The sequence below is a fragment of the Macaca mulatta genome, chromosome 10, assembly GCF_049350105.2.
Source record: "Macaca mulatta isolate MMU2019108-1 chromosome 10, T2T-MMU8v2.0, whole genome shotgun sequence".
NCBI lineage: Eukaryota > Metazoa > Chordata > Mammalia > Primates > Cercopithecidae > Macaca > Macaca mulatta.
The window spans coordinates 96,970,081-96,993,147 of NC_133415.1; the positions used below are offsets into that span (position 1 = coordinate 96,970,081).

At 49.4% G+C, this 23,067-nt stretch overlaps 1 protein-coding gene and 1 long non-coding RNA gene across 2 annotated transcripts in view; one reads left to right on the forward strand and one right to left on the reverse strand.

The window, feature by feature from the left end:
* Positions 1–23,067, reverse strand: part of JPH2 (junctophilin 2) — a 78,014-nt gene that overhangs the window by 14,623 nt on the left and 40,324 nt on the right. The window lies entirely within an intron of this gene.
* Positions 11,107–22,981, forward strand: LOC144332177 (uncharacterized). Its single transcript, XR_013399981.1, has 2 exons — positions 11,107–11,933; positions 17,636–22,981. It is a non-coding gene; the product is annotated as an uncharacterized LOC144332177 (long non-coding RNA).

Here is a 23,067-nt window from a genome sequence, read left to right on the forward strand (position 1 = left end):
TGCTGAGGTGGTTACAGGGAAAGTGCTGCCCAGCATCTTCCCGAGGTGGGGATGCTTCCGACGTCACTGACCTACCCTCTCCCCAAATAGCCCCTCATCCCCAGCTCTGGCTGGTCATGGCCATTTCCCCCAGAACAACCATGGTCAGGCTAATCTAGAGGAAGGACCACAGCTGGGTGTCCAGCCACTGGCCCAGAGAGCTCCCTAGGAGAAAGCCCCCTCTGTCCCCAAGGATGCAGGTGCAGTCAGGGAACGCTGACCCATGGGACCTTCCTCTCTCCACCCAGGACTCCATTCATTCTCATTCGGCAAATGTGTGCTGAGCCCCTGCTAACTAGAACCCAGAACTGGGTGCTAGAGACATGGACAGTGGTCAATGAGGCAGGCAGTGCCCTACTGGGAAGCCCCTCACAAGAGGGGTTAAGGGCACAAACCCAAGTCCAATTCATAGCACCATCATCTAGATATCTGACCTTTCCTCTCTGACCTCAGTTCCTTCAACTCAGAAATGGGGACAAGAATACTAATCTCACAAAATTACCGGGAGTCTGAAATGAGAGAGCACAAACATGCTTAGCATAAACTGAGCATGTAACAAATATTAGCTATCATTATTGTTTTTGTTACTATTATAACAATGCTTACCAGCATTCACTTCCAAAATTCTATCATTTGCCAACAAATGGATGTGTCATCTAAACATCATTTCAGGGTTCACCCACATTGTAGTATGCATTCCTTTTTATTGCCAACCAATATTCCATTGTGTGGATAAACCGTATTTTGTTTACCAGTTCAATAGTTGATGGACATTAGGGTTGTTTCCACTTTTTGGTTATTTTGAATAATGCTGCTATGGAAATCTATGTATAGGTTTTTGGGTGGACATGTTTTCATTCCTCTTGAGTATATACCTAGGAGCAGAATTGCTGGGTCCTGTGGTAACTCTATGTTTAACCTTTTGAGGATCTGCCGAACTGGTCTTGAGATGGCTGTACCATATTATGTTCCATTGGTAACACATGAGAATTCCAGTTTCTCCACATCCTCCCTAATTCTTGATATCATCCTTCTTCTTCTTCTTTTTTTTTTTTTTTTTTTTTTGGAAACAGAGCCTCGCTCTGTTGCCCAGGCTGGAGTGCAGTGGCACAATCTCGGCTCACTGCAACCTCTGCCTCCTGGGTTCAAATGATTCTCCTGCCTCAGCCTCCCGAGTACCTGGGATTACAGGCACCGGCCACCATGCCCGGCTGATTTTTTGTATTTTTAGCAGAGACAGGGTTTCATCATGTTAGCCAGGATGGTCTCATCTCCTGACCTCGTGATCCACCCACCTTGGCCTCCCAAAGTGCTGGGATTACAGGCGTGAGCCACCGCGCCCGGCCCATCCTTCATTTTGATTGTTGCCATGCTAGAGGTTTGGGAGGTGCCATCTCGTGGTTTTGATTTGCATTTTCCTGATGGCTAATGAGGCTGAGCATCTATGTGCTTCATGGCTGCTTGTATGTCTTCTTAGGATAAATGTCTATTCAGATTCTTTGCCAGATTTTAATTGGATTTTTTTCCTTTTTATTATTGAGTTGTAAAATTTCTTTGGATATTCTTATGCAAGTCACTTACCATATATATGATTTGCAAATATTTTTCCCATTCTCTGGGCTCTTTTCATTTTTTTCCTTTGAAGTACAAAAGTTATTTTATTTTAATGAAGTCCAATTTAGCTATCTTTTGTGACTTGTGCTTTGGGTGTCATAGCTAAGAAGGTTTTGCCTAACCCAAGGTCATAACAATTTACTCTCATATTTTCATCTAAGAATTTTATGGTTTTAGTTCTTATACTTAGTTCTATGAACACTGTTTCTAATAAGAAAAAATGGGAAATAACCTAAGGGCTCATCACACCCTATGAGGTAGATACTACCACCACTTTACAGAAGAGGAAACTGAGGCACAGGGAGGTTAGGTCATTTGCTCATTCTTGTTATAATCAAAGTAATAATGAAGGCAGTGTAGTCCCAGCTACTTGGGAGGCTGAGGCAGGAGAATGGCGTAAACCTGGGAGGCGGAGCTTGCAGTGAGCTGAGATCCGGCCACTGCACTCTAGCCTGGGCGACAGAGCGAGACTGTCTAAAAAAAAATACAAAAATAAAAAAATAATAAAAAAATAATAATAATGAAGGCAGACATGGCCCCTGCTCTTGAAGGATGTAGAGTCTGCTAAGAGAGATAAGACCAAGTAAAAAGTCTTGAGTACAGAGCAAGAGTATGGGGCAGGAGAAAGCCCACGGGGTGGGTGACATGTTCATAATTTGTATTTTATTATTTCTATATTATAAATATAATATATACTGTATATACTATAAAAATAAAATGGCTTCCTAAAAGAAAATTTTAGAAAATGAGCATTTTTTAAAATAAAAAATTGCTATTAACATTTTCATCTTTTTCTCTTTAAAATGTTTTTTTGAAGAGACAGAGTCTCTCTCTGTTGCCCAGGCTTGGGTGCAGTGGTGCAATCACAGCTCACTGCAACCTTGAACTCCTGGGCTCAAGTGATCCTCCCACCTCAGCCTCCCAAGTAGCTCAGATTACAGGGGCACATCACTGTATTTGGTTAACATGGTGGTATATTCCAAGTTGGTCAGGAACACAGCTGCATGACTGTGGGCGACTTATTGAAATTCTCTGTGCTTTGATTTTTCCATCTGTAAAATGAGGTTATGAAGAGCCCCTATCTCATAGGCTTGTGGGGATTAGAGAGATAACTGACTGGCAGAAAGCGCTGGGAACAGGGCCTGGCACACAGCAAGCTCGATGCAGATTTGTTCTAGTTGAGGTGAGGAGTAAGGGTAGTGTTGGGGATTCTGAGGTTGGGGGGCTGTGATAGCCCTCAGGTCCTATGTAGAACCTCTCCATCTTGGAAGCTCCACTGAAATCGCCCAGCCTCCAGCTGGAGCGAAGCCTCCTCCGGTGAGGAAGTGGGTGTGTGAGCTCTCAGCCTAGAAGACCGGGCAAAGTAATAAGAGTTGCTGCTTACTGGCCTTGCGTGGCAGCTCACGCCTGTAATCCCAGCACTTTGAGAGGCAGAGGCAGGTGGATCACTTGAGGTCCAGAGTTTGAGACCAGCCCGGCCAACATGGTGAAACCTCGTCTCTACTAAAAATATAAAAATTAGCTGGGCGCAGTAGTGCACATCTGTAATCCCAGCTACTCAAGAAGCTGAGACAGGAGAATTGCTTGAATCCGGGATGCAGAGGTTGCAGTGAGCCAAGATTTCGCCACTGGGCGACAGAGCCAGGCTGGGCGACAGAGCCAGGCTGTCTCAAAAAAAAAAAAAAAAGAGGTGCTGCTTACTGAGAGCTAACTATGCACCAGACACTCAGCCAAAGGTATCAGCTGAATAATGGCCCCAAAGATATTTTGTCCTACTGTCTGGAACCTGTGGACGTCACCTTCTATGGCAAAGAGGGCTTTGCAGGTGTGATTAAATTAAGATCTTGAGATTGAGAGATCATCCTGGATTAGACAGGAAGGCCCTAAATGTAACCGCAGGCGTCCTTATAAGAGGGAGATTTAATAACAGAAGAGGAGAAGCTGATGTGATGATGGGAGCAGAGATGGGAGTGATGTGTTTTGAAGACAGGAAGGTGTCATAGCTCAGGAACACAGGGGGCCACTCGGGGTTGAAAAGGCAAGCGCAGAGATCCTCCCCTTTGAGCCTCCAGAAGGAAATCTGACTTTAGACTTTCGACCTCCAGAACTGTCAAAAAATATATCTGTATTGTTTTAAGCCACCGAGTTTGTAGTAATGTTACTGCAGCAACAAAAGACAACAAAACGACCTGTGAGATCTCATGTCGTCCTCAAAATGATGCACTTCACAGCGGAAGAAACGCAGGCTCAGCAAATCATTTGCCCATGGCTCATAGCTAGTAAGTCCAGAGCTGGCTCGAGCCCAAACCCAGGTCTCCCTGGCACCAAAGCCTTTGCTGACCCCTGCATCTGCCACATCGCTTCAGCTCATGCCCACTTTCCACAGGGCCCAGCAGCTGTGGTTGCCTCAGCCCAGCCTCGTCCCCTAGGGATATCAAGGAGGCCCTTGAGTTTTACGTTCCTGATATTCCTGCTGCCTGTCTGAGAGGGCCTGGGGCTGGGTTACCAGCATGTTCCCCACATCCTTCATATCTGCAAAAAAGTCTAGTTCTCTGGGGCCTGGCATCGCCTGGCTGACTCTGCAGGACGGAGGTCTGACTGCATTTTGGCAACCAATGAAATGACAGGGAGGGAACCTCGCACCTTGCTCCTCCCCCACCAACCAACAGAGTATTGGACCCTGCAGTTTAACCTGGATCTAGCTGCCAGCAAAGAGGCTTTCACTGCATGAGTTGACAGAGCGCTTCGAAACCACACAGGGAAACTTCATTTTCAAAAAATCTATGCCTGATTTTAAAATTTTACAAACTACAAAAACCATCATGTTAAAGCAACAACGCGCTGAAGTTACTTCGCTAACACAATAGTTATTTTAGCTTTTGAGACTTCCTTGTCTGTTCAGGTGTGAACCTATTATTTTTTCCTTTTTTGGGGGGGGGCCCTCCATTTATAACACAATGTACACACCTATTTTTTTATCAGGGCTGTGAACACAGTAAAGATTCCATTTTTGAGGCATGGTGGTTAATGGCATGGACTCTGAAGTCACGCTGTGTGGGAGTGAATCCCTGATTTACTAGCTTTCACCTAGACAAGTCACTTAGTCCCTCTGTGCATTGGTTTTCTCTTCTTAAAAGTAAGAGACGCCAGGCAGATTTCTCAGATGGCTCCTATATTCCCATCCTAGTGTAATCCCTTCCCCTTGAGTGTGGGCTGGACCTAGAGACATGCATCTAAAGAACAGAATATGCAAAAGTCATGGGATGTCACTTCCGTGATTTGTTTAGACTGTGACTTCTCTCTTGCCACCAGAGTCTCTTGCTGGCTTTGCTGAAGCAAGCTGCCATATTGGAGAGGAATTGAGCCCCTCGGTCTAATAGGCTGCAAGAAACTGGATCCTAACAATAACCACGTGTTTGAGAAATGGATCTTTCCCTGGTGGAGCTTTCAGATGAGACCACAGCCCTGGTCAATACCTGGACTGCAGCCTGAGAGAGACCCTGAGCCAGAGGACTCAGTCACCATGCCCTGACACCTGACCTGCAGATTAGACAACAAATGTGTGTTGTTTTAAGTTGCTCTGTGTGGGGATAATTTGTTATGCAGTGATGGGTAACTAACACAGTGGGGATAATAATAGTGCCTACATCATAGGGTAATGAAAATTAAATGAGTTAATGGCCACAAAGGGCTCAGAACAGTGCCTTGCACTCTTCTTAAGCACTATACAATTGTTAGCTGTTCCTGCCATACTTTTATAATTTACTCCCTTAAGTAATTTTCCATGTTTCATATACTGATATTTATCATTTAATTGTTCAACCATTTTTTTTTCTTTAAAAATCTATCATCTACATATTTTTGTGCTAGTGATTCCCCTTCTGGGAATGTGACCAACAGATATACTCAAAATGACACATTTTGTACAAGTCCCAAATGACTTCTGGAAACTTTTGTCCCCATAACCATCATTCACTTCTTTATCTGGTGAACTCCTACTCATCCTTCAGGACCCTTCCCTAGGAAAGCTTACCCTAACTGCCAGCTGTCTGCTCTTACCATCTCTTGCACTTAGCTGCCAAGTGACTTTGCCTTTCTCTGATTAGTCCGTGAGCTCCATGGTATTTATTGTAACTGTAACAGCAAAAGATTGGAAACAAAGCCAAGTCCAGCAGTACTAAATTACGGCATAGACATTTGAAGGAGTATTATGTAGCCAATCCTAGGAATAAGATTGATTTCTATGTATGACAAAGAGTGAATTCCAAGATATGTTAAGTCAGGTAGCAAGGTGTAAAATAATTTCTATTGTATGTAACATTTGTGTAAACAGACAAGCTGTTTGCTCTTTTATATAGAGAATAATTATGGAAAGATAGGTAAGAAACTTATAATACAAGTTGCCCCACTGGGAATGAGGTGGAAGGGAGGAAGACAGACAGACAGACAGACAGACACACACACACACACACACACACACACACACACACACAGACATTTGGGCTGGTTATTTTCCTTTTGCCCCATCTCCTCCCCTTGCCCACCCCCATCCATTCCCCACCTAGCTGTGTGCCCAGGGAGATCATCTCTACAGCCTGCATCACCAGCACCTTTGCTCACTAGTTTCCAGTGTGCCCCGTCAATTGGCAGCCCCAGTAAGAGGCTGGAGAGGGGTGGGTGTCTATTCCACTTCTCCCTCTTCCTGCCTGGCTCCCTCCTCCACAGCTGCAGCTCTCACTGGCCCCCACCGCCCCCTCCACAGCTGCAGCTCTCACCCACACCCACTGCCCCCCTCCACAGCTGCAGCTCTCACCCACACCCACTGCCCCCCTCCACAGCTGCAGCTCTCACCCGCCCCCACCACTCCCTCAACAGCTGCAGCTCTCACCCGCCCCCACCACCCTCTCCACAACTGCAGCTCTCACCCACCCCCCATCGCCCCCCTCCACAGCTGCAGCTCTCACTGCCCCCCACCACTCCCTCCACAGCTGCAGCTCTCACCCACCCCCACCACCCCCCTCCACAGCTGCAGCTCTCACCCACCCCCACCGCCCCCCTCCACAGCTGCAGCTCTCACCCACCCCCACCACCCTCTCCACAGCTGCAGCTCTCACCCACCCCCCACCGCCCCCCTCCACAGCTGCAGCTCTCACCCACCCCCACCACCCTCTCCACAGCTGCAGCTCTCACCCACCCCCACCGCCCATCTCCACAGCTGCAGCTCTCACCCACCCCCACCGCCCCCCTCCACAGCTGCAGCTCTCTCCACCCCCACCACCCCCCTCCACAGCTGCAGCTCTCACCCACCCCCACCGCCCCCTCCATGCCTGCAGCTCTCACCCACCCCCACCGCCCCCCTCCACAGCTGCAGCTCTCACCCACCTCCACCGCCCCCCTCCACGCCTGCAGCTCTCACCCACCCCCACTGCCCCCCTCCACAGCTGCAGCTCTCACCCAGCCCCACTGCCCACCTCCACACCTGCAGCTCTCACCCATACCCACCGCCCCTCTCCACAGCTGCAGCTCTCACTGCCCCCCACCACTCCCTCCACAGCTGCAGCTCTCACCTACCCCCACCATCCTCCCCACAGCTGCAGCTCTGACCCACCCCCACCGCCCCCCTCCACAGCTGCAGCTCTCTCCACCCCCACCACCCCCCTCCACAGCTGCAGCTCTCACCCACCCCCACTGCCCCCCTCCACAGCTGCAGCTCTCACCCAGCCCCACTGCCCACCTCCACACCTGCAGCTCTCACCCATACCCACCGCCCCTCTCTACAGCTTCAGCTCTCACTGCCCCCCACCACTCCCTCCACAGCTGCAGCTCTCACCCACCCCCACCACCCCCTCCACAGCTGCAGCTCTCTCCACCCCCACCACCCCCCTCCACAGCTGCAGCTCTCTCCACCCCCACTGCCCCCCTCCACAGCTGCAGCTCTCATCCACCCCCACCACCCCCCTCCACAGCTGCAGCTCTCTCCACCCCCACCGGCCCCATTCCTGCTCCAGGCATCACACCATTTCCTTCTCCCCCTCCCCTTGCCCCTTCAGGCCTGGGGTATAGCGGCTCTCGTGGCTGCTGGTCCTGGATGCCTTAACACACCTTGTTAATTTTTCTGCCCACATCTCTGCAAACAGCACCTTCATTAAACTCTCCCCAGTTAAACACCTGCAACAGACCCTGTCTTGCCAGGACGCAGACTAATACGACCCTTCGGAGTCCGAATGTGCATAAATTATACTCACTCCAAAATAAATAAATACATATTTTTAAAATCTCACATCTATTGGTACTAGAACTTTTAGAAGTGTGGTTTCATTTTTTCCTTACAACAATCCTAGGGGGCAAGTATTATGATGTCCACTGAATAGGGAAACTAGGCCTCCTTTGGGGGCAGCCACACAGCTGGGAGGCTCTGGGCTGGGATGGAACGGCAGTCTACCTGATTCCAAAGGCTGTGCTAAGCCTCATCACTAGCACCCTTGCTCACTGGCTTCCAGTGTGCCCAGCCGACTGGGGCCGCAGCAAGAGGCCAGAGGGGGCTGGGTGTCGACTCCCCTTCTATCTCGGCAGGACGGCCCTAGGGGAGATTCCAGTCTAATCTCCTGCCTATCAAGCAAGAAGAGGGAACGGCCTGGGTTAAAACCCAAGTTTCCCAGGCTGGTCCTGTTCCATCTGATGCTCTCTAATGCCTTCTTAGAGCTGGAAGGCACGACTGAGATGTAGGCAGGGGGTGATAGAAATAAATACATATTTATATATTAAAAACCACCTGCTGTGCCAGGGGGCTAACCATTTAGCTGCTGGGTGCTGGGAAAGACCAAGTGGACAGAATACTAACAAGCGTAGGGGGGATGCCTGGAGGCTGCTAGTTACAAACCAGTATAGACTATTTCAATATTTAACAAGTGGCATGACCGTACCTACTGGGGTGCCCAGCTAGATACTAACCCTGGATGTAATGTTCCTTCTTATGTTTCGTCTGGTCCAGAAACCTTCCCAGAGGCCACCCCCAGGAAATTTGGTCTTAAATCTCTGCTTAAAACCCCACAGTGCCTTTCCTAGTGCCTGAAGGATGACATGGAAATGCTTTCATATGACTTCATGACTTAGCTCCTGCCAATGTCTCTGGTCTGACTCCAAACTCAGCCTTCTAGTCAGACAGAAAATTCCAGTTCCTCAAATGTGCCCTGTCTATTGTTTCTGTGGCTGGGGTGAAAAACTCCTACTCATCCTTCAGGACCCTTCCCCAGGATAGCTCACCCTGACTGCCAGCTCTCTACTCTACTGTCTCCTGCACTTCCCTGCCAGGTCACTTTGTCTTCCTCTGATTAGTCTGTGAGTCCCACAAGAGGCAGAAGCGTCACTGCTGTGTGCCTGTCACCAGACAGAGGCAGAGGCTGGCACAGAGCAGGATTATTTATCCGAAAATATTTAGGCTCACCAGGAATGTGCTGGATAAACGTTTTGTTATATGAATCACATATACTTGACTGTGAGACTCACAGAGCTGGACGGACCCTCAGAAATCATCTCATCTCTTTTAAGACCGACACAGTAACAAGAAGGGGAAACTGAGGCCCAGAGAAGTCTCTGTGATCAGTTTTAATTTCCAATCACTGAAAGTTACTCTGTTATAGATATACTGGAAGGGTCATGTACTACATGACAGGCCCCATTGTAAGTGCTTGTACATATCATGTCACTTTACCTGAACAGCAGCCTTATGAGAGAAACAATATTGTTATCCCCCTCAGTGTACACTTGAGAAAACCGGGACTCTGAGCATTTCAATAACTTGCCCAAGACAACTTGCACACAGACAGCAAGGGATGGAAAGTGAGTCTGGGTCCACAGGAGGTGCTCATGGAAGCCTTGGGCAATTGTGCTGACACAAAAATGTGATCATGTACCATGGATGAACAGAGGGTAAAACCAACCCCAGACCCCTTCCAGCCTCTTGCCTGGGGAACCTGGAGGCTTCAGATGGCCTAGGAGTGGAGAACATTTCTCCTCAGGAAACACAGGCAGGATGAAGGTCCTGCCACCCTCTCCACAGGGCCATGACTGTCACTGTGCTCCTGGAGGGGGACGAAGTCTGCTGGAAAAATGGCCTCCCCATTTGCCTACTCTGCTCCTGGGGTGCAACCCAGCAACAGGATGCTGAATCCCCTGGGACTCATTGCCATCATCATCATCATCATCGTCATCATCATCACCATTATGAATAGGCAATACTTGCTGCACACCTACTAGGTGCCCGGCACTTGCATATATTTTCTGTTAATTCTCACAATATTCCTTAAAGCAGATTTCACTATCCCCACTTTGCAGGTGAGAAGGTTATGTAACCCGTCCAATCCACAGAGCCAGGAAAGAGGAAAGCCAGGAATTCTATTGTGGCTTAACACCAAAACAAGAAGATGGAAGCACTAGTTACGACTGCAGTCAGACAACCTGGTTCAAACCCCAGCTCCCTCACTTCCAACTTGCGTGATCTTTGCCAGGTCATGGAACCTCTCCCAGTCTCAGTTTCCCCATCTGTAAAATGGGTTACTAATAGCACTTAGCTATACCAGTAGCTACTTCTTGTAAGGACTGCGTAAATTGTGGCATGTGAAGGGTATATTCATTCAGCTGTGACAAGTATTTACTAAGCACCTAACACTCTTTCCTGCCAGAACCCAGACTCATCCAACCCTTTTGGATATTCTGAATGTGCATATAGTATACAGTATATATGTACATTATGTGTACCAGAACCTGGGCTAATCTTGGGGTCCCGTTGTGAACAGGAGAGACTCGCCTTCTGGAGCTTACAGACCAGCTCAGCATTGCGCCCAGCACATAGTAGGCATCCCATGAATGTTAGCTGCTATTTTTTGTTATTATTACTTAGCAGGTTTTCTTCCCAAAGGTTGGGCTCCCACCCTGGGGCTCGCCTGCCTAGGAGCCTGCTGACTTAGCTCTTGGTGTGCTCTGCCCCTGCCCCGCCCCACCCCACCCGGGAGCTGGCCTGCAATGGCATCTTACAAGGCCCCAGTCAGCAGACATCTCCTGCCTAAATAAGGACAAGGCGCCCAGGAGAGCTTTCTGTGAGCCGGAGGAATGTGACAGCTGAGTCCTCCCAGCCCAGCAGCCTCCCCCGCCTCCGGCCCCTCCCCAGGTGGGGCTCAGCTGGGGCATTCCAGCTTTTCCCAGAGCAGCCCCCAGTGTCACTGACACCCACTGGCACCCCACCCCAGGCTGCTCTAAAAACTGATAAAGGAGCTCTGGGAAGGAATTCCAGGCAGCTCCATTTGCTCCTGGGGGCTGGCGACCCTGCTGTCACAGGGACAGGGGAGGAAGAAGCCACCAGGAGGGGCCGAACCCAGCCTTCCTCTGGACAACTGCATCTCTTTGTTCAAAACCGCACTTCCAGAGATCGGATTTGGCCCCAGGCACCGTGCCGTGCCAAGTACTGGAGGTCCAGAGGAGATTCCAATCCCGTTGCCTTACCCCATCATAGCAGTCACAACTGGGCTAAGTTTTTGAATCCTGCCCTTTCAAAGACTGGATTTTGAACAAGCCCTTTCAAAGACTGGTTTTCCTTCTCTCTGAGACTGGGAAGAGGGAGAGGAGGAATCTGTCTTTTCAGGCCAGCGTCTCTAAAGGATGGGATGCTTTCTACTGGCAGGACCAAGAATGAGAAGAGGTACCAGACCGTTCATTAAGTAACATTGTAGAAAGTGTATCTGTAAAAAGAGAAAAAGTTAAAAAAAAATTTTTTTTTTTTTTGAGACGGAGTCTCGCTCTCTCGCCCAGGCTGGAGTGCAGTGGCCTGATCTCAGCTCACTACAACCTCTGCCTCCCGGGTTCAAGCAATTTTCCTGCCTCAGCCTCCTGAGCAGCTGGGATTACAGGTGCCCGCCACCACGCCCCGCCAATTTTTGTATTTTTAGTAGAGATGGGGTTTCACCATGTTGGCCAGGCTGGTCTCAAACTCCTGACCTCAAGTGATCCACCTGCCTTGGCCTCCCAAAGTGTAATCCCAAAGTGCTGGGATTACAGGCGTGAGCCACCGCGCCTGGACTTTAAGGCCTCTCTTACACGCTGTTTTTTAACTGAGAGCACAGCAGCAAGCAGCCTTGAGTCTGAGTTTGTTTGTTTTATCAGACAGAGTCTGGTTCTCTAGCCCAGGCTGGAGTGTTGTAGTGCGATCATGGCTCCCTGAAGCCTCAACTTCCTGGGCTCAAGCTATCTTCTTGCCTCAGTCTCCCGAACAGCACCTGGGACTACAGGTGAGCACCACCACACCCAGCTAACTTTTTTATTTTTTTGTAGAGATGGGGTCTCACTAGATTGCCCAGGCTGGTCTCAAAACTCCTGGCCTCAAGCAGTTCTCCTGCCTTGGCCCCCTCAAAGTGCTGGGATGATAGGCATGAGCCACTGCACCTGGCCGAGATTTTAATAAGCAACTGAGAGATTTAATGATATTTTGCTTCACTGTATTCTTTTTCTTCTTTTTCTTTTCTCTCTCTCTTTTTTTTTTTTTTTTTTTTTTGGCTAACGTTTTCTCATCTAACCCTAGATTTCTATTTATGGTAATGATCTACAGTTTATTTATAAGAGTAAATTTAGATTTTAAAAAGTTAAAATATTTTTTAAATAGTAAGGAGATCCAGACGGCATGCAGACACAGCGTGGCTCAGGAAGGTACGGCAGTGACTGGCATTTGGGAATCGCTGCCTTGCCCCAGCTGCCACACCACTGTGCCTTTGCCTTGCCTCGTCCTCCTGTCTGCTCTTCCATGCTGACCTCACTGGGCTGCCCTGGACTCCCTCTGAGCTAAAGTCATCTCCCAAAGGGCCCACAGTAACAATAGCTGCCCATGACTGGGATGTGGGAAAAGCCAAGCAAGGAAGTGAAACTGGGCCGGCTTTTTTTGCCCCCAAGGACAAGGCAAGGAGAATGGAGACCCACAGAGGGGCAGGGACTTGCCCAGGGTCATTCAGCAAGTCAGTGGCAGAGGCCTTCCCACCCTAAAACAATGTGGACAGGAAGATAAAATGGGACAACCACCACAGACAGCCTTTGATCTGGCAACTGCGAGTTGGGGGAATTTATTCTAGAGATACACCAACCCATGGGTGAAATACTGATCCAACACAGCAAATATCTGGAAACTACCCAAACATCCATGTTCAACAACGGGGACCTGATTCAATAAATTATGGCACAGCTACATAATGGAATTCTACACAAGCATTTAAAAACTGATTAAGTTCTATATTTGGAAAAACATGAATAGATCTCTAACATACACACGGCAAAGAGAAAAAAGCAAGATTCCAAACAGTATGTATATCCTATAGTATAATATGCTACTTTTTGTGTAAAAAAAGGGAAGAACAGGAATCCATGTATTTGCTTATATTAGGTTGAACGGTATGAAATCGCCATTTTATAGGTCCAACCTGGTCAAATATTAGCAATTTCATATTTTCCATCTTAATAGAAAGTAACTCTGGAAGGAAAGGAAAGAAAGTACAAATAAGAGTTGCCTATGGGGTGTGGAGGTGGCAGCAAGATGGGGACAGGGAAAGGAGATGGACTCTTTACAGTAACACCTTTCTAACTGTTGGGTTTTGAACCAAATGAAGGTATGTTTTTTTGTTTGTTTTTTTTTAATACGGAGCCTCGCTCTGTCGCCCAGGCTGGAGTGCAGTGGCATGATCTCGGCTCACTGCAACCTCTGCCTCCTGGGTTCAAGCGATTCTCCTGCCTCAGCCTCCCGAGTAGCTGGGACTACAGCAGCCTGCCACCATGCCCAGCTAATTTTCTGTATTTTTAGTAGAGATGGGGTTTCACGGTGTTAGGCAGGCTGGTTTCAATCTCCTGACCTCGTGATCTGCCTGTCTTGGCCACCCAAAGTGCTGGGATTACAGGCATGAGCCACCGCGCCTGGCCGAGATTTTTTTTTAATAAAGGAAAACATCAGTAAGGCCTCTTAGGGCAGGCTTTCTGCAACACGACACCTGTCTCTATATCCATCCCAGCTGGGTGGTCAGGGAGGAACTGTGCAGGCCTGAGTCCAGGGGGCACCCCAGTTTAGCTTCTGATAAATCCCTTCTAGAGAACCTGCTGTGTGGCATTTCCCACCCTCCATGTGGTGGGTCAGAGCTCCAGGGGCCTCCACCCCTTGGGCCAGGCTTCTGGCAAAGCTACAGCAAGTCCTGTGCGATGATGGTTTTGGCACCAGGCTGCCATGACTTTGTAGGAGTACCCCCTTCCCAGACAGGGCCACATGAAGCCAGGGCCGATGGGAACAGTGCTTCAGCAGCAATGCAATAGGTCCCCATGAGGATATGGTTTGGTCAAAGGTAGCTCTGAAAATGGATCCCCACCGCTACCCCTCCCTCCTATCTGGTCCTATGGCACACGTCCTCTAGCAGCCTAAGGCGAGAGGTTCTCCCTGGGATGATCGCTAGGATTATGGAAACACTTGGGAGATCCCCACAGAGATCTCACCCTTCAATAACACCACGAAGAATCACTGAAGCAAGAGTATTCATAGTTAGAATAATTTTTTGAAACTGCCACTATTGAAGACTGGTGTGCAGTATTTGACACGGGTTATATCTCATTTTACCCTCAGTGATAAGTACTATATCAATTTCTACCACCTCCCACATTTGGAGAAACTGAGGCTCAGGGAAGTGATGTGCCCAAGGAACGAGTGTTATCTGACCCCAAAGCCTGTGCTCTTGACCATGAATGATGTTTGTGCTTCTGTTTCTCCATCTGCAAAATGGAGATTGAGATGTGAAAACAGAGGTGCAGTGAAGGGACTAGAGATGCGGTGACCAGGGAAGACTCGGGATATTAAGGTCACAGTCTTCAAACCTCTGCAAGGATGTTGACACAGACATTGCTAGCTGCTCACCAAATATCCACCCTCTCCCTCTTTCCCACTAACAGAAGCCTAATTTGTTCAGGGAAGCAATGCATCTGGCTAAAAATATTCACCTTCCCATTCTCTACATCTGGGGAAGGTCTTCCCTTCTGCATGGAGAGAAGCTGTTGCATTTGGACCTCTGCTGCCTGGAATGCAGAGTTGAAGCTAGGTGTGCAGTGGCTATCCCTGAGTATGAGGACAAAAGCCACCCTCTAAGGACAGAGGTGGGAAAGGCAGATGGAGCTGGGTCCCTGAGGGCGTCATGGAGCTGCCATTCAGCCTGGCACAGCTTCTCTGATCACATTATGTGAGAAAATAAGCCCAATGGGTGAGGCAGTAGAAGCAGCTTTTTTTATTTTTATTTTTATTTTTTATTTTTTAAGAGAAAGAGTCTTGCTCTGTTGCCCAAGCTGGAATGCAGTGGTGTGATCACAGCTCACTGAAGCCTTGAACAAATGGCCTCAAGGGATCCTCTGGTATAACCGGGACTACAGGTGCATGCTACCACACCTAGCTAATATTTTTATTTTTTTTTATTTTAATTTTTGTAGAGACAGGGTCTCACTGTGTTGCCCAGGCTGGTCTGGAACTCCTGGCCTCAAGCAAACCTCCTGCCTCTGCCTCCCAAAAAGCTGGGATTACAGGCAGGAGCCACTGTGCCCAGCCACAGACAGCTTCTATTACCTGCAGCTGAGCACGGTTCTAATCTACACAGTCCTCAAGGACAGCACCAAGGCCTGTGGGTAGAAGCTACAGAGAAGCAGAAAGTCCTTCTGGTTTTAGCAAATCCAAAAGGCAAATCTATCAAAAGCTGGGCCGGACCATCTCAAGAGATGGCAAGCTCCCCACGCCTGGAGAGACAGACGCAGTGACTGAGTGACTGAATGACCACTTGGCAGGACGATGGGAAAGGCATTCTGACATTGGCTGGGGTTGGACCAAACGGCCTTGCATGCTTTAATCATACCCACTTTGGGAGGTGAGGAAAGGCCCCCAGGATGCGTGCCCAGTTATGTATGGGCAAGCGCGTATGCCCTACCATGACCTGCAAGGCCCCTGAAGTCACCATCCAATAGAACTTCCAGGGATGAGGAAAATGTTCTATATCCGTGCTGTCCCAGCTATCGAATACTTGATACGAGGCTACTGAGACTAGAAGGAAACTTCTCCTTTCTTTAACTTCAGTTAAACAGCCACAGGTTGCCAGTGGCTCCCAGATTGTACAACATTGCCATCCATCCCCGCCGCCTCCTCACACTCTCTCTGGCCTTTTCTCCCACTGCTGTCCTCCGCCTCACTCCACTTCAGCCCCACTGGGCTCCTCATTGTCCCCAGAGCACGCCAAGCACACGCCCACCTCAGAGCCTTCCCTGGCCCCTCCCTCTCCTGGGTGGCTGTCCCTGATGCAGCACCCTGGCCAACTCTTTCAGCTCCGTGTCTCTGCTTCAATGTCAACGAGGCCTTCTTCAGCGAGGCCAGCCCTGACCATATATTTTGAAAGGCAACTTGCCTGACCACAGGCTCTGTCTTTATGTACATCTGTTGTGTTGTCTGTCTCCCCAGCGGGAGGGCAAGCATCATGAAGGTGGGATCTTCAGGTTTTCTTCCCCAAGAGCCTAGAACATTACCTGGCATGGAGCAGGCTCTCAATAAGTACTTATTGGATGTATTTCAAGGCTGAAATGAGTAACACGGAGGGTGCCCCATGCTGTGGGTTCTTCCCATTACAGGGTGTTTAAGGCCTGATATTAGTCAGTCAACCAGGCTTCCTGGGCCACACACACCTGCTGGGTGCTACGCCAGGTGCTGGCACCTGGGACCGGGCTGCCAGGGGCACATAAAACAGGAAACCCAGACTAGAAGGGAGCTCAGAGCTCCTCCGAGGAAGAAACAGTCAAGCTGAGTGAAGCCAGATGAAAAGAGTAGGTGTTCGTGAGAGAGTAAAGGAAAAGCATTTTGGGAAAATGGAACAGCATGCGCAAAGGACTGCAGGCAGGAAAGAGAATGGCCCTTTGAAGGAAACACGGCTGAAGGCAAATGATGGGGGGGAATAGGATGAGATGAGGCTGGTGGGCTAAGTGGAGCCAGATAGGAAGGGACTTGGGGCCCATCTGGAATTTCTCCTAAAAGCAGCACCCCTGGTGCCTGCATCCCAGTTCCTGTGTCTACCCCTAGTTTCCCCTGTAGCTGCGGAGGCAAGCTCTATGTAAGGTCAGACTTACTCAGCACTGTCAGGATCCCATGCAAGCACAGCTGTCCACTTCCTGCCCAGAGCCTGCTCTGAGGCTGCAGGAGGCCCCTTCAACCTCTGCCACATGGGAAACTCCCAGTGAATGCAGCACTGGAGCCTGCGTCCATCCTTCAGACCGACAATGCTGCAGGTCCTGAGGCCCGAGCTGGATCCAGTCCCTGTGGTCCGCAGTGATGCCTCAATAACACACATCTGCACTGCCTGTCCTTCTTCTGTCTCTCACACTCTCTGCTCACACCCTCTCAGCGCCTCCCTCCTGGCATCACCTCCCCAATAAACTATCTGCACCTGAATCCTTGTCTCAGGCTCTGCTTTTGCAGGAACCCTAACCAAGGGCCCCACGAGAGTTTTGTACAGCAGCATGGCACGTGCAGGCTGACATTTTTTAAAGCTCATGCTGGTTATTGTGTGGAGAAGACTATGGGGACAGGAGGAGGCATGACAAGCAGTGAGGGACACTTGCAGAGGGGCAGTGAGAGGGGCTGGTAGCCGGCACTGGACTGGTGGCAGTGGAAAGAGACAAATAGGGGATGGAGACAAATAGGGGGTGCTTGGCTCCCCCAAAGAACCAGAGGCTTGAGAGGCAAGGAGGGGTGACATGGAGGCAAGGAGGGGTGACATGGAGGCCAGGCTTGGGTCATGCCTGGCTTTGGGAATCAGCCTCACCAAGTTCCATCCCTCCAGCCCCGCCTGGCTGTGAAGACCTGCTGCAAAGGGGTTATTTTTAGAGAGCTGGGTGTTTACTTGAAGGATTTAAAGACAGGCTTTATTTTTAACTCCACTCCCAATGGCAGGGACTCGCCGGTATGGACTTAGGAAGTCAAGTGGAAGTTGGACTGGGCTTTGGAAACCCAGAAGAGAGAAGCGGCATTTGGGGAAGGATGAAGCTTAAGGGAGACAGCTGGCCTCACCACGTTCTACTCATCTCGAGCTTCGGGTAAGAACGATGATAAAACTGCCCCGGATCTCTCCTTACCAGGCACCCACAGAATGCCACGGCCACACGAAACCCTCTACAAACATCACCTCGTATGGTCCTCACTGTAACCCTGGGGGGACGGGGCTGTTACTGTCCCCATTCTACAGCCGAGGAAAGGGAGGCTCAGGGAAGACCGAGGACACTTGGTGGGCAAGTAACAGAGTGGGATCTGAGCCTCGATTCCCCAGCCTCCCCAGCCTGCACTCTCAGTCGCTCTGCCATTTGAAAGCATGGCCAGGCACCGAGGTCCAGGCACGGAGTGTCAGCCTGGGAGCAGCTGAGAGACTTTCTCTTCTCACCGTGGTGAAGAAGGTGGTCTGGCTCAGAGAATCAATAGCCCAGATGTATCAGTTCTTATTACTTTGTACCAGTTTTCTTATCTGTGAAAAGGGCTAATGTAATAAATAGCACTTCCTTCATGAGGCTTAGATGAAATGAGCCATAGAAGGGAACTCAGTGTAGAGGCTGGCAGGCGAGAAGGGGGCACCGAGAGATGCCCTGTCCATGGCAGGCACTGCTCCCAGCACTGCACCTTTATCAACACCAACATGACCCACTCCTAGGCCGCACGGGGCAGGTTCTCTCATGATCCCCGCCTTAGAGATGAAGAAATGGAGGTACAGGAAGCTTAAGAGACAGCCACTTGCCCAAAGCCACGAGGCCAGTAAGAGTGCAGGACTACAGCCCAGACCCTGACCCTGGCCTGAACTCTCACTGACCCTGGGGCAGCCACTAGCATTCTCATTTTTACTATTAGATCAACACTCTCGGTCTGGGCCCTTCCAGCACTGACCCGAATCCCTGGGGCTCAGCTCAGGAGCCAGGAGCAGGGCCAAGCACTGGTCTCACTGTGGGAAAACTCTTGCATCTGTGGGAAAGGGATGTTTTTCTCCTGAAGGTGCAGGCTGCTGGCCTGTGTGTTCTCTGACTCTGCTACTTGGGCTAAAAAGTAAAGCTGGGCCAGGCGCAGTAGCTCACGCCTGCAATCCCAACACTTTGGGAGGCTGAGATGGGCGGATCACCTGAGGTCAGGAGTTCAAGACCAGCCTGGCCAACATAGTGAAACCCCGTCTCTACATAAAATACAAAAGTTAGCTGGGTGTGGTGGCGTGCCTGTAGTCCCAGCTGCTCGGGAGGCTGCAGCAGGAGAATCGCTTGAACGCAAGAGGAGGAGGCTGCAGTAAGTCAAGATTGTACCGCTGCGCTCTAGCCTGAGTGACAGAGTGAAACTCCATCTCAACAACAACAACAACAACAACAACAAAGTACAGCGGGAAACATTCTGGAGCTAGGCCCTAAGCACCATTTATAGAGGTGGAGGAGATGAAAATACTCCTTTCCACTTTGCAGAGTTCTGTCTTCTTTCACTTGATTTATTCATTGTGACCCAGAAACCAACTGAGGCTTCACAAGAGCCTCCCCCACCCCGCCTTCCAGCCACACTCCTCTCTGCTCTGACCGGGACTCCCTGCACAACCCTAGCTGGGTCTCTGCCTCCTGGGAGGCCTCAGTTTCTTCATCTGTGAAATGAGCACATCGGGCCTCCTCTTCCCTAAGGCACCTTCCAGCTCTGAGCGGCTTTTTCTGGGGACCGAAGGGAGCATGCTGGGTCTTTTCTCTAGTTCTCTACGCTCCAAGCTTGGAAGGCCTGGTTCCCCCAAATGCATGGTCACCATTGTTCTAACATCTGCCTGCTGCCAGAGACCCAGGCAAGCTCCTCTCTCTCCCTAGACCACTCAGCCTTGGAGTCACAGCTGCCTCGTGTTATGTCTCGAGAATCCGGCTCTGACAACTCCGGAAATTCCATTCACTACTGCGCCTCAGTTTCTGGGCACACAGGGATTTTGTCCATCTGGTCATTCACAAAGGAGGGATGTGGTGTAGGGCAGGAGTCCGGGCCGGGGGCCTTTCCAACACTTCAAGCCCATCCTCAGGGAATTCAGTCTCGCTTAATGGAACCTCCTACCTATCCAGGCATCTCAGGAGGCGAGCCAGAGACACTGAGAAAAAGGACAGACATAGCCTCTGTGGATATGGGCAGTTGTTTGGAGGAGTGTTGAAGGTGGCCACTGGGTTCACGGAACACCAGATTTTCTTTAAACAGTTTGGCAAAGATGCAAAAGACTGACAGCACATAGCGCCGGCGGCAAGGGTGTGAGGAAGACTGCACTCGTGTACACTGTTAGGGGGGTTAGAAATTGAGTGCAACCCTTTTGGATGTTAACTTGGGTTCTCATAATAATTAAAATGCACATTCTTTTTGACCCCCAAATTCTGTTTTCAGGAATTTAACCCATAACCCATAAACTGCATCTCCCTTGCAATGATTATTCTTTAAATATTTGTTGAAGATATACTGGAGGGGTGGGGTGAGACACTGGATGGGGTTGGCTGGATTTTTGCTGAATTCATGCAGGGATACTATGGCCCCTGTCAGGAGGAACCAAATTGACCAAATTGACATTTTGACAGTAAATGTCAGGGGTCAGTCCCTTGCAAAGGCCCACATGAATCGCCATTATATTCCCAATGTATTCCAGTGCTGCTTGAATGTCCCTGTCGGGATACACCACCTGGCTGGGCCATTCCTTTAACCAGCCCAGTGAGCAAGGATATTGGTCCAAGGCTGTCCACTGCAGCCTCACTTATGATCAAGAAAACAGGAAATGGTTTCAATCTCCATCAAAAGAGATCTGGTTAAATGAATCATGGTACCTCCACACTACGGACGAGCATACAGCTGCTAAAGCGAGTAAGATAAATCTATGTGCATAACGTAAAAAGATCTCAAAACATATTACATTAAAAACGCAAGTTACAGAACATGATGTAGGTAGTCCTAGTTATGAAACACAAAAACAAACAAAACCAGAATAGGTAACTGGAAGAATTCTATAAGCAAATTGTAAACAACGGTCACTTCAGAGGTGCAACCAGGGTGGAAGTAGAACAAGGGGTTTATTACTTTTTTATTTTGTATGTGTATGACCTTCCTTGGATTTTAACGACAGATATGTTGTTTAGAACAATGTAAGAAAAGAAACAAGGAAAGAGAAAGAACTCACTGTATCTGAAGTGGCAGCATAGGCTGGTGGCTTGGAACATAGACTTGGGTCCAGAATCTCAGCTCTGTCGCTTACTGGCTGTGTGACTTAAGGCATGTTAAAAACAAAACAAGGGCTGAGCATGGTGGCTCATGTCTGTAATCCCAGCACTTAGGGAGGCTGAGGTGGGTGGATCATTTGAGGTCAGGAGTTCAAGACCAGCCTGGCCAACATGGTGAAACCCTGTTTCTACTAAAAATACAAAAATTAGCCGGCAGTAGTGATGCGCACCTGTATTCCCAGCTACTCGGGAGCTGAGGCAGGAGAATTGCTTGAACCCGGGAGGCAGAGGTTGTGGTGAGCCAAGATCACACCACTGCACTCCAGCCTTGGTGACAGAGTGAGACCTTCTCTCAAACAACAGCAACAACAAAAGCAAACAAACAAAAAAACCTCTCTATATGCCTAAGTTAGAATTAGATGAGTTAATTTAGCTGAGCACTTAGTGGCCACCACATATTAAGTCCTCAGTGAATGTCATCCAATAGTGTTGGCCATTATTATCGCAGATCTCCTGGGATTCCTCAAGACAGCTGAGGCTGAGGCGTGACTGGAAATGGATTCTGAGGCTGGGTCAGCCCCCAGGTCTCCTGACTCCCGTTCCAGTGCTCCTTCTGCTCTAAGTGCCTGCCTGTGTTTCTGACACAATGGCCTTCCCCGAACGAAGAGGAAAGGGAGTGCGGTGAGGGAACAAGGAAAGGAAACAAAGAGTTCTTCGTTTCTTTCCCACCTGCTGACAACGTCCTGGATGCTGAAAGGGGGACTGTGTTGGGCGAAGGCGATCTGAGCTGCCACGTGGCCTTGGCTTCGTTACCACCCTTCTCTGTGTGTGGGCTCTGGGTATTTCCCCTCCCTTCTCCCCCATAATCTAAGGTGGGCCTCTCTCAACACCTGCAAGCCCCCTGATTCAACACCGGGCAGACTGCCACCTCAACACTCTCCTTCCTCCAATTAAAAAATCAACATTCTCCCTCCTCCTATTAAAAAAAAAAAAAAAACAAGAAGGACAATTTGACTAATCGTGCCCCAGGATTCTAGAAGCCCAAGCCCAGCCACCTGATGGTGCCACCAGGCCCTCTCTTCCCACCCCAGTGGTTCTGCCACATTTCAGGTCTCCACCATCTCCCCAGATCCCTGCAGCAGCCTCCTCATTGATGCCCAGCCTACAGCCTAGCCCTTGCCATACTCTCGCTACAAGAGCCATGGTCCAGGTGTGGTCATACACATTTGAGCAGGCCACTCCCAGCTCTCGTGGCTACCCACTCACAAAGCGGGGCAGGGTAGCATATAGCACACATATATGATTTGTCCACCTGCATATTTGTCGTGTGTGTATGTGTGCATGTGCATGTACGTAGCCACACGTTGGTGAGTTTTCCTGCATGGATTTGAGAGCTCTGGGGTTTAGTGACAGATGTGCTAGGCCTCTCTCCCCGTTTCCCTGCTGCTCCATCCCACTGCCTGTGACCCTGCCCTCTCCTTCACCACCTCCTTCTCCCCTCTTCCCCGCAACCCCTGCTCCTAAATCAAGTCCTCCAATTTGTTATGCAAAGTACTTAAGAACTGGAAGATTTCGTGCAGGGCACGGTGGTTCACGCCTGTAATCCCAGCACTTTGGGAGGCTGAAGCAGTGGATCACTCGAGGTCAGGAGTTTGAGACCAGCCTGTGCAACATGGCGAAACCCCATCTCTACTAAAAATACAAAAACTAGCTAGGAGTGGTGGCGCATGCCTTTAATTCCAGCTACTGGGGAGGCTGAGGCATGAGAATTGCTTGAACCTGGGAGGCGGAGGTTGCAGTGAGCCGAGATCATGCCACTGCACTCCAGCCTGGGCAACAGAGCAAGACTCTGTCTCAAAAAAAAAAAATTGGAAGATTTCATATTAACCAGACATTACATGCCCCCTGATGTGATACAAGATGAAGTACACAGAACTATTTATTAAGTTTTCATGCCAGAAAAATCTAATCTGAATCCATTTGAGACAGAACTTACAGGAAGTACAGGAAAGAGAGAAGCAAGTTAAACAGCACCATAAGGAATCAGTCCAGCAAATACAGAAGATGTCATGTCATAAAAAAAATGAGAAGGATGGTTCTAGACTAAGAGATTTAGGACACAGCTCCCAATCTGAAAATAAA